The sequence below is a fragment of the Manis javanica genome, chromosome 4, assembly GCF_040802235.1.
Source record: "Manis javanica isolate MJ-LG chromosome 4, MJ_LKY, whole genome shotgun sequence".
Classification (NCBI taxonomy): domain Eukaryota; kingdom Metazoa; phylum Chordata; class Mammalia; order Pholidota; family Manidae; genus Manis; species Manis javanica.
Genome location: NC_133159.1, coordinates 99,940,109 through 99,952,202, shown reverse-complemented (window position 1 = coordinate 99,952,202; position 12,094 = coordinate 99,940,109).

Genomic DNA, 12,094 nt, shown 5'->3' with positions numbered 1-12,094 from the left:
GAAGGACCTGACTTGGGCCCAGCTCACATCTGTCCCATCACCATGAGGTACAGTACCCTGGGTCACCCTCCCTGGCCTGGCCTGACCAGCTGCCACGGGTGTGCAGGGGGTGGGGCTTGACCATCAAGCACCTCTGCTCCCGATGCCACTGCGATCCACTGCCCAAGATGACCACAGTGTGGCCATCCACCACCACATGTAACAGACTATTCAGTGAAGGGGGTAGTTTACCAAACAGCATTAGATGGAAAAGCTAGGCTACAAAGTAGTAGATGCTGTAAGATCCTAGTTTTGAGAAACAAATAAATCAAAACAATGTAAATGAAGACATAAAAAAAATCTAAACAAAACTTATGATCAGGGATTGAATTAAAGACGGTGGCATGAGAGGTGAGACAGAGACCTCCTCCTAATACCACATATAATACGAAAATATAATTAATACAACTAGTCCTGAAAGAGCAACAGGAAAGAGGGCTGCACCAGACTGCATACACCTGGAGAAAAGAGTGGACTCACGGAACAGGGTAACATACCAAAGCTGTGACCTGGCAGGACCCAAGCCCTTCCCCCACCCCAGCTCACTGGCAGAAGGAAGAGAAACAGAGCAGGGAGGGAGTGGAGGCCTGGGACTGCTGAACACCTAGCCCTGGAGATCTGCTCTGAGAGCACAAACCTACATTGCATGGTGCTCTAGTGATTAGTGAGGTTGGAAAGCTAAGTTGGGGGAATACCTGGAGAGACAGAGGTTCCAGCTGCTTGTGGAAAACAGGAATTCATATCCAGATGAGCTGGGTGGGCAGTCTGAGAGACCTCCTAATAGGGGGAGGGCTGCTAAAGGGGCAAGGATTTCACAGAGCTTACTGCTCAGGAGAAAGGACAGGTAGACAAAATTATCCAGGTGCACTCTGCCCAGCAAGTTGGGAACTTAAATGATCTTCAGGCACTTCATCCCCATGGATAGCTACACAGCTCCAAGGCCCCCCACCGTGATACAGAGTCCACTGTGTCTTCTTCCATGCTATCCTGCACCTGGCTTGCAAACTGGCAGCCCCTGCCCTGGTGTCAGGCCAGCTGGAGGGAAGCTCCACCTATGGCAGCTACAAACACAAAGCATAGAGGCTTACACCTATGTGTTCCGCCCACTGGTTCTGGCAGTGGAGACAGGCATAACAGCTGGGAAACAGGAAACAGGTCTTTACTCCCCCCAGGCACCAGCACCACTCCCTACGACCCCTGACATCACTCCAGGGTCTGAGCAGCTCCAGAGAGTAGAGCTTCTGGGCACTAGAGGCACCACATTCAAATATGAAACATCAAAGGAACCTGGTTCAAAGCAAAATCTCAACACCAGAGAAAGGACCAAGTGAGACTGAATTAATAAATCTTCCTGAAAGAGATTTCAAAATAAAAATCATAAACATACTCATGGAGGTACAGAAAAATATTCAAGAACTCAGGAATGAATTTAGGATGGAGGTCCAATCATTGAAGAGCACAATGGAGGGTATTAAAAGCAGATTAGATACAGTGAAGGAGATGATAAATGAAATAGAAATGAGGGAAGAGGAATACAAAGAAGCTGAGACACAGAGAGAAAAAAGGATCTCTAGGAATGAAAGAATACTGAGAGAACTGTGTAATCAATCCAAATAGAACAATAGTCATATTACAAGGGTACCAGAAGAAGAAGAGAGAGAAAAAGGGATAGAAAATATCTTTGAGGAAGTAATTGCTGAAAACTTCCCCTATCTGGGGAAGGAGATAATCTCTCAGGCCATGGAAGTGCACAGATCTCCCAACACAAGAGACTCAAGGAGGGCAACACCAAGACATATAATTATTAAAATGGCAAAGATCAAGGATAAGGACAGACTATTAAAAGCAGCCAGAGAGACAAATAAGATCACCTACAAAGGAAAACCCATCAGGCTATCATCAGACTTCTCTAGAGAAACCTTACAGGCCAGAAGGGAGTGGCATGATATATTTAATGCAATGAAGCAGAAGGGCCTTGAGCCAAGAATACTTTATCTGGCAAGATTACCATTTAAATTTGAAGGAGGGATTAAACAATTTCCAGATAAGCAAAAGCTGAGAGAATTTCAGCTCCCAGAAACCATCTCTACAGTGTATTTTGGAGGGACTGCTATAGATGGAAGTGTGCCTAAGGTTAAATAGCTGTCACCAGAGGTAATAAAAAGGGATAGACAAAGAGTACAGAATATGATACCTAATATATAAAGAATGGAGGAGGAAAAAAAGGAGGGGAAAAAATAACCTTTAGATTGTGTCTGTAATAGCATACTAAGTGAGATAAATTAGACTCTTAGATAGTAAGGAAGTTAGCCTTGAACCTTTGGTAACCACTAATCTAAAGCCTGCAATGGCAATAAGTACATACCTATCGATAATCACCCTAAATGTAAATGATCTGAATGCACCAATCAAAAGATGTAGAGTCACTGAATGGATAAAAATACAAGACCCAACTATATGCTGCCTACAAGAGACTCACTTCAAACTCAATATACAGACTAAAAGTGAAGGGTTGGAAAAAGATATTTCATGCAACTAATAGGGAGAAAAAAGCAGGTGTTGCAGTACTTGTATCAAACAAAATAGACTTTAAAACAAAGCCACAAGAGACAAAGATGGACATTACATAATGATAAAGGGGTCAATCCAAGAAGAGGATATAACCATTATAAATATCTATGCACCCAACACAGGAGTATATACATATGTGAAACAAATACTGACAGAATTAAAAGGGGAAATAGAATGCAATGCATTCATTTTAGGAGACTTCAACACTCCACTCACTCTGAAGGACACGTCAACCAGGCAGAAAATAAGTAGGGAGACAGAGGCTCCTACTACTGTGTTGAACTACATATTAGAACAGATGGACCTAACGGACATCTACAGAACCCTCCACCCAAAAGCAGCAGGATACACATTCTTCTCAAGTGCACATGGAACATTTTCAAGAATAGGTCTTATACTAGGCCACAAAAAGAGCCTCAGTAAATTCAAAATTGTTGAAATTGTACCAACCAGCTTCTCAGACCACAAGGGTATGAAACTAGAAATAAATTACGCAAAGAAAATGAAAAAGCCTACAAAACATGAAGGTTTAACAACATGCTCTTAAATAACCAGTGGATCAATGACCAAATAAAACAGAGATCAAACAATATATGGAGACAAATGACAATAATTCAACAATGAAAAAATCTGTGGGATGAAGCAAAGGTGATGCTAAGAGGGAAGTATATTGTAATATAGGCCTACCTCAGGAAAGAAGAACAATCCCACATGAACAGTCTAAACTCACAATTAACAAAACTAGAAAAAGAAGAACAAATGAGGCCCAGAGTTAGTAGAAGGAGGGACATAATAAAGATTAGAGCAGAATAAATGAAATGGAGAAGAATAAAACAATAGAAAGAATCAATGAAAGCAGGAGCTGGTTCTTTGAGAAAATAAACAAAATAGATAAACCCCTAGCCAGACTTATCAAGAAAAAAAGAGAGTCTGCACACATAAACAGAATCAGAAATGAGAAAGGGATGTCACTACAGACACCACAGAAATACAAATAATTATGAGAGAATACGATGAAAAATTATATGCTAACAAACTGAATAACCTAGAAGAAATGGATAACTTTCTAGAAAAATACAACCTTCCAAGGCTGACCCAGAAAGATACAGAAAAGCTGAACACACCAATCACTAGCAATGAAATTGAATTGGTAATCAAAAAACTACCTAAGAACAAAACCGCTGGACCATATGGCTTCACTGCTGAATTTTATCAAACATTTAGTGAAGATCTAATTCCCATCCTCCTTAATGTTTTCCAAAAAGTAGAAGAGGAGGGAATACTTCTAAACTCTTTCTGTGAAGCCAGCATTGCCCTAATACCAAAACCAGGCAAAGACATCACAAAAAGAAAAGAAAATGACAGACCAATATCCCTAATGAACATAGATGCAAAAATAACAACAAAATATTGGCAAACCGAATTCAAAAAGATCATCCATCATGATCAAGTAGGATTTATTCCAAGGATGGAAGGATAGCACAATATTAGAAAATCCATCAACATCATCCACTACATCAACAAAAAGAAGGACCTAAACCACATGATCATCTCCATAGATGCCGAAAAAGCATTCGACAAAATTCAACATCCATTCATGACAAAAACTTTCAACAAAATGGGTATAAAGGGCAAGTACCTTAACATAATAAAGGCCATATATGACAAACCCATAGCCAACATCATACTTTACAGCAAGAAGCTGAAAGCTATTCCTTTAAAATTGGGAACAAGACAAGTATGCCCACTCTCTCCACTTTTATTCAACATAGTTCTGGAGGCCCTAGCCATGGCAATTAGACAACACAAAGAAATAAAAGGCATCCAGATTGGTAAAAAAGAAGTTAAACTGTCACTGTTCGCAGATGACATGATATTGTACATAAAGAACCCTAAAGAATTCACTCCAAAACTACTAGATCTAATATCCGAATTCAACAATGTTGCAGGATACAAAATTAATACACAGAAATCTGTTGCACTCCTATACACTAATGATGAACTAACAGAAAGAGAAATCAGGAAAACAATTGTATCAAAAAGAATAAAATACCTAGAAATAAACCTAATGAAGGAAGTGAAAGACCTATGCACTGGAAACTACAAGACACTCATGAGAGAAATAAAAGGAGATACCAATAATGGAAACACATCCCATGCTCACGGATAGGAAGAATTAATATTGTCAAAATGGCCATCCTACCTAAAGCAATCTACAGATTCAATGCAATCCCTATCAAAATACCAACAGCATTCTTCAAGGAACTAGAGAAAATAATTCTAAATATATGGAACTACAAAAGACCCCAAATAGCCAAAGCAATCCTGAGAAGGAAGAATAAAGCTGGAGGGATTATGCTCCCCGACTTCAAGCTCTACTACAAAGCCACAGTAATCAAGACAATTTGGTACTGGCACAAGAACAGACCCATGGACCAATGGAACAGAGTAGGGAGCCCAGATATAAACCCAAGCATATATGGTCAATTAGTATATGATAAAGGAGCCACAGATATACAATGGGGAAATGACAGCCTCTTCAACAACTGGTGTTGGCAAAACTTGACAGCTACAGGCAAGAGAATGAAACCAGATTATTGTCTATCCCCATACACAAAAGTAAACTCAAAATGGATCAAAGACCTGAATGTAAGTCATGAAACCATAAAACTTGTAGAAGACAACATAGGCAAAAATCTCCTGAATAACTTTTCTCTGAATGCATCTCCTCAAGCAAGGGAAACAAAAGCAAAAATGATCACATGGGACTACATCAAACTTAAAAGCTTCTGTACAGCAAAGAACACCATCAACAGAACAAAAAGACATCCTGCAGTATGGGAGAATATATTTGTAAATGACATATCTGACAAGGGGTTAACATCCAAAATATATAAAGAACTCACACGCCTCAACACCCAAAGAGCAAATAACCCTATTAAAAAATGGGCGGAGGATATGAACAGACAATTCTCCAAAGAAGAAATTCAGACGGCCAACAGGCACATGAAAAGATGCTCCACATCACTAATTATCTGGGAAATGCAAATAAAAACCATAATGAGATATCACCTCACACCAGTAAGGATGGCCAGCATCCTTAAGAACAACAAATGCAGGCGAGGATATGGAGAAAGGGGAACCCTCCTACACTGCTGGTGGGAATGTAAGCTAATTTTCAACCATTGTGGAAAGTAATATGGAGGTTCCTCAAAAAACTAAAAATAGAAATACCATTTGACCCAGGAATTCCACTCCTGGGAATTTACCCTAAGAATATAATTTCTCAAATTCAAAAAGGCATATGAATCTGTATGTTTATTGCAGCACTATTTACAATAGCTAAGATACGGAAGCAACCTAAGTGTCCATCAGTAGATGAATGGACAAAGAAGAAGTGGTACATATACACAATGGAGTACTACTGAGCCATAAGAAAGAAACAAATTCTACAATTTGCAACAACATGGATGGAGCTGGAGGATATTATGCTCACTGAAATAAGCCAGGTGGAGAAAGACAAGTCCCAAATTATTTCCTTCATTTGTGGAGTATAACAACAAAGCAAAACAGCAACAGACTCACACACTCCAAGAAGGGACTAGCCAATCCAAAAGGGGAGGGGTGGGGAAGGGGGGGTGGGGAGGGAAGGAGATGGGGATTCAGGGGTATTATGATTGGCACACATGGTTTGGGGGTGATCAGGGGGAAGACACTGTAGCTCAGAGAAGGCAAATAGTGACTGTGGCATCTTACTACACTGATGGACAGTGACTGCAATGGGGTATGGGGGGACACGATAATGAGTGAATGTAGTAACCATATTGTTTTTTCATGTGAAACCTTCATAAGAGTGTATATCAATAATAACTTATAAAATAAATAAATAAATAAAAAACAAACAAAACTTATGATCATATAAATTTACACAGAAAACAGTCATGTAAATCCAAATATAGAAAATGTTCATGATGCAGTATTAGGTGAAAAAGGCTTGTTGCAAAACGGTACTCAATTTTATAGAAGAAAAAATTGTGATCACAAAAATCTAAACAAAAATTTGTCACAAATTTAAATTAAACATTTATTCAGCACTGGCTCTATGACAGGCACCAATCTAAGTTCTTTTGGTGGATGCTCACAACAGTCCTTTGAAGTAGGTTCTGTTATTTTTGTCTCCAGTTTACATTTGAAGAAACCAAGGCACAAGAGGCAGCGGGGGTAAGGGATTTGTTCCAGGTCACACACCTGTGAACGGCAGGTGTAAGGTTTGACCGTAGAGGCCTGCCTGACTTGTAAAGATGGGAGATGAAATGAGGTCAGTTATTTAGGGCCCTGTGGGGGCTCCTGTGTGGTTTTACTTTCCTTTTTGTGCTTTTCTGAATTTTCCAACCTTTTTCTAAAGAGCATGTTACTTTTGTAATCAGTGCCTCTTTACTCCCACTCCACTCCACACAAAATAAATGGGGATTTTTTAACATAACAAAGCAAGACAAAAATGTCCCAGGAAGGCACTCCTTCTGCAGCCCTGGGACTCTGTCCTGCCCAGGAGTGGCTGCTGAAGGGTGAGATCCCTGGCCTGGGGCCTGGGAAGGCCAGCGGGAGGGCTCCACTCCCCCTTTGGGCCACATGGCCTCTTGGGGGCCCCAGACATCCCTGGGCTGTGCCCCCACGGAATCGAGCCTCCCCACTGAGGCCACCCAAGTCTTGGACTGGGACCAGGTCTCACCCTGGTTGACCTTGAGAGACTCTGGCCAGGCCGTGCTGGTATTCCTTGGGGAGGCGTGTGTGCCCGGGGAGCACAGAGCCAGCCCAGGAATCTGGAAGCCTCTCCTTAGTTTCTTGGGCCCTTACACTACCACCACATATTCCCACCCCACCACCACACATTCCCACCCCACCTCGTGCAGCATCCAGCTGCTGTTGGGACCCTCTTAGTGACCAGGTTACCTTACCAGTAATGGAGGCCCTGTGGGACTCTACATAGTACAGAGCAAGGGCCTTAGAGTCAGAAACACTTGGTTTGAACCCTTGCTCTGGCTTTTAGCCTTAGAATCTGAGTTTTCTGAGATTTAGGTTCATTGTTTCTCAAAAGGGCTGATGATGACTGCAGGGATTACACAAGACAATGCAGGTCACACGTCTGGATCAGGGGTGGGGCTCCATAAATATGCTCCCCAAAGTTGTCCTCTCTGCAATTCCTTCCTGCTGCTCGCAGCCTCCCCACCAGAGCCACTCAAGGTAGACCTGATCTCTCAGGCAGCTTCCCCAGGCAGGCTTTCCCCAGGCAGGCTTTCCCTGGCAAAGCATGTTGCCCAGACAGGCTGCCGTGTTAGTCTCTCTGGGGCAGTTTCTCAGATTCGTGGCTCATGGGAATCTCTGGAGAGCCTGGTTGAAAACGCAAAGTCCCAGACTCCACCCATGGAGAGTCCAGGAAGGAATCCCAGAATCCAGATTTTTACATAGTCTCTCCAGTGGTTCTGATGGGAGCCAGTGTTCCACCATTCTTAGACCGTTCTTAGGTTGACAATGTCCTGCTTTAATTGTGTCTCCCAGAAGTGACCAGTGCTAGGCCTGATCAGCTTGGACCTGAGAGGTTATCCCTTTGGCTGTCTTGCACCCTTTCCACTCAGTTCCAAGTGTGCCCTGTGGGGTGTGCATCCTTCCAGAGAAGCTCATCCTGTCATGCTCTGCTTAGAAATTGGACAGCTGCTGGGGCCAGGAGTCCGGCCTCCCCAGCTCTGAACCAGAATGTTCCTCCATACACAGGTCTGGGCAGCCAGCCTTGCAGGGGCCCTACAATGAGCCTGATGAGCTTGATTTCCAGCAGGTGGAGGGGTCGGAGCCCCATCAAGAGCACAGAACTGAGACTGCAGAAGTCCTCGGTGGGAGAGGTCAGCTGTGGAACAGGTGGTGGGGGCTGCCCATTGGCTTGTGATTGGAATCCAGAGGCCCTGAGGCCAACCCTGACCCAGAGGGAGTGTGGCCAGCCATGAGGCCATAGGTGGAGCCGAGCCCCGGGAAGGGCAGTGGCCTGTAGCTCTGGGCAGGCACCCACTAGGCCTGGCTCTTCAGTCATTTCAAAATATGGCCCCTGAGCTGGAGGGGCTTTAGAGAGACCCACCATCCTTTATTTCCTGACCCCTGAAACATCCTCAGACAGCGTGCTTTCAGACAGCTGAGGCAATCTCCGTCCCTGCCAGCCAGCTCTGACTGTTCTAAAGTTCTCCCTTAGGCCAGTGTCAGGCCTGCATCCCCGAAACACCCAGCCAACACGCCCCCTCTTCTGGGCAAGCTCTTCAGATGTTTAGAGATAGTCCCACACCCTCCAGGAGCTGCCCAGATCATCAAATGCTTGAACCCATGGGTTCAAATTAAACTCTTGGAAGCTCAGTTTCCTCATCTGTGAAATGGAGACAACCATGGCTACTACTTGTTGAGTGCTTGCCCTGGCCGGGCACTGCACTAAGCATGTCAAATGCCCAGCACAGTGGTGATTTAGTGAGGTTTCCTGACCTTCAGCCAGCCTTGGTCACAGGCTGTTTGTCTGAGAAGAGGTGCGGGCTCCCTCTGCAGGAAGGAAGGTGAATTGCAGACAGGAAAGGGCAGGACAAGGTAGATCAGTCAGGCGGGAAGGGACCCCTGAGGTGGCCTGGCCTAGCCTGGTGTTTTACAGGAAACTGAGACCAGGGTGGCCACCACACTGGATAAACTTTGCCTGCATGGCTGCATATTGCGAAGCTCACTGCACAGAGGGGAGCTGGGCAGTTCAGGTCCAATGACTCCACACACCCACTTCTGATCCCATCCCATCTCACTCCTCTGGGCTGTCCACAGGAGAGGCAGAACCAGTGGTGCGGAGGACATCACCGTGCCACAGGCACAGCTGGCAGACACTGCTCCTCACACAGCTCCTGAGGGAGGTCCTGAAGGGCAAGGCAGGAGGTCAGGGGAGGTGGGCTCTGTTTCCATCCAGAGAACACCATCCCTGGGCAGGACAGAGGCCCAGAGAGCTGGGTCTTCTGGCCTGTGCTGCTCAGGGACACAATAGAGAGCTTCAGGGACATCTGTGCACTGCCTGGATTTGTTCGTCCAGCTGCTAACAAAATTGGTGGGTAGAGGCTCAAAGCAGCTTCCAGTCTAGAGCACTAGTAGACTTGGAAGATTCTGGAATCTTGCAGCATCTCCATGTTTGCCATTTATGATAGTGGCTTTCATTTCTTGAACACCTCTTCCTCAGGAGCTGTGTGATGTGCTTAATAGGCATTATTACTTTTTTTTCAATAATACTTCAAAGTAGGTATTATGGGGGCCATTTTATGGATGAGGAAACTGAGGCTTGGAGATGTAAAGATGCCACATATATGAACGCCTTTCCAGTAACCAGAGCTTTACTGGTTTATTCTTGTCTTCCTGTCTCCTCAGTGATTAGCTATAGGACTGAAATGAACAGGACCTTGCATCTTTGCCTCCCTCCTCTCCCTTGCCCACTGTCCTGGGCAAGTGCATCCACTCCTGCGACTTCAGCCATGGACTAGGAGATGAGGATGCCTCCGCCTATGGCTCAAGCCCGTCTCTTTGCACCTCTGACCCAGCTTCGTGGCTGTTTCTTGGTCACCTTCGGCCAATGTCCCTCAAATATTTGAAGCTCATCATGCTCCAAACTGAGCCTGCTCCCTCCTCAGCCCCCACCTGCTTCTCCTTCTGTGTCCCTGTCTCACTCTAGGTCCAATCATCTACTCCCCACACTAGTCACTGAAGCCTGTGCCTTTCTTCTTAAATCTCTAGACTCTGCTTATGGTTTTCTTTCCCTGCTGTTGCTGCCTTAATCCACCATCCCCACTCACCCTTATTCTACCACAGCCTCCCAAACCGTCCATGTGATGTGATGCCCCCACCTCTGCCCACAGACCTTTCTAAAATTCAGATCTGCCCATTACTCCCCTGCTAACTCCTTCAGTTGCTTCCACTGCTTTAAGAAAAAAAAAAAAAAACTTGTCCAGTTCACACCCTTTCCACAGAAGACAAATCTGCAAAAAAGTACCTGGAGCCCCCTGAAGTAAAGTCTCTACTTCTACCTCTAGACCTTGCTGCACCTTCTGCGTCCCCACCTTTTTTGCCTGGCTAATGCCTATTCATCCTTCCCATCTCACCTCAAATATGCCCTGGTTCTGGAAGGCTTCCTGGACTCCCCTGGCCCCTCAGCTGGTTCAGAGGTTATAATCTGAGAGCGCATGCCTTTTCTTATACCTTTGCCAGAAACCTTAATGCAAGATATTTGTGAACCAGAACTGTTCAACCCCCCTTTTGTCTTTGTCTTCTGAAACAGTCTCTGCATGGTGGCCTGGCTGTCCCGAGCGGGCGTCTCCCTTCTGCACACACCTCACCAGTTGAGGGGCCGTTCCCATGGTGGCCAGCAGGGGGAAGCACTGACACACAATGTTCCCAAGCTTAGCCCAGGTCTGGGTTTGGGGGTGGCCCTCCTGGGAGTGGGGAGAACACCAGGCACGGAGGGAACAGGCCAGCTGTACACAGGCTAGGGTGGGTGGGCTGGAGAGCACAGGCTGGACCCTTTCCTCACAAGGCCAGTTGTGGTCACTGAAGCTGCCAGGTGACCTGATGTGATAGCCCTGGGGTGGGTCCCCACCTCAGCCCAGCTCTCCAGCTGTGCCCCTGTGTCTTTGGTACCTTCAGCCCATCCCTCCCAGTGTAGGGAGCCCCAGGATCATGAGTACCTGAATTGAACCCCTCAGGCACCCCAGCTCCTTTGGAATCAACTCCAATCCAGGAATGTAACTGGGAGAAAGAATCCCATTTGAAGGGAAGATTGTTGGAATGAGGGCAAATCATTCATGTGGGCATTTGACCAAAGATTTATTCACTGTCCTCTGTGCTAGGGACAGGGACACCAAGGTGGAAGGGCAGGATCCAGCCAAGGCAGCCTCCCAGCCCAGGGCCTCAGTGCACGGGGCAAATGACTCCCATTAACTTAGTCAGTAAGGGCTGGAAGGACTATGAAAAGGTGCCCAGAAGCCCTGAGGAAGCAAGACTGCTTCTGCTCAGGGAGGGCAACAGAGGTTTCGACAAAGGAAGTGATGCTGGAGCTGGGTCTGATAACCTGAGTAAGATTTTGCCAGATGGAGAAGGAGGGGCGTCCTGGACAAGGGAACTAGCATGAGCGCAGGCGCAGAGGTGAGACTGTTTAGAGAAAGTTAAAGAACAGATAGAGTCATAAATGCTCCTTCCATTTTATTGAGATATAATAGACATGTAGCATCGTGTAAATTTAAGGGTACAACATAATGCATTGATATATGTATAAATTTATATGCATATCAACTGCAAAATGATTACCACAATAAGGTTAACTATATACTTTTTAATCACCACTTGTGTGTTGCATATTGTGCTATAGTATTTACTTGTATTATTTCTAATTCTCACATCAGCCCTCAAGGTGTCATGATCACTAATTTACAGATGA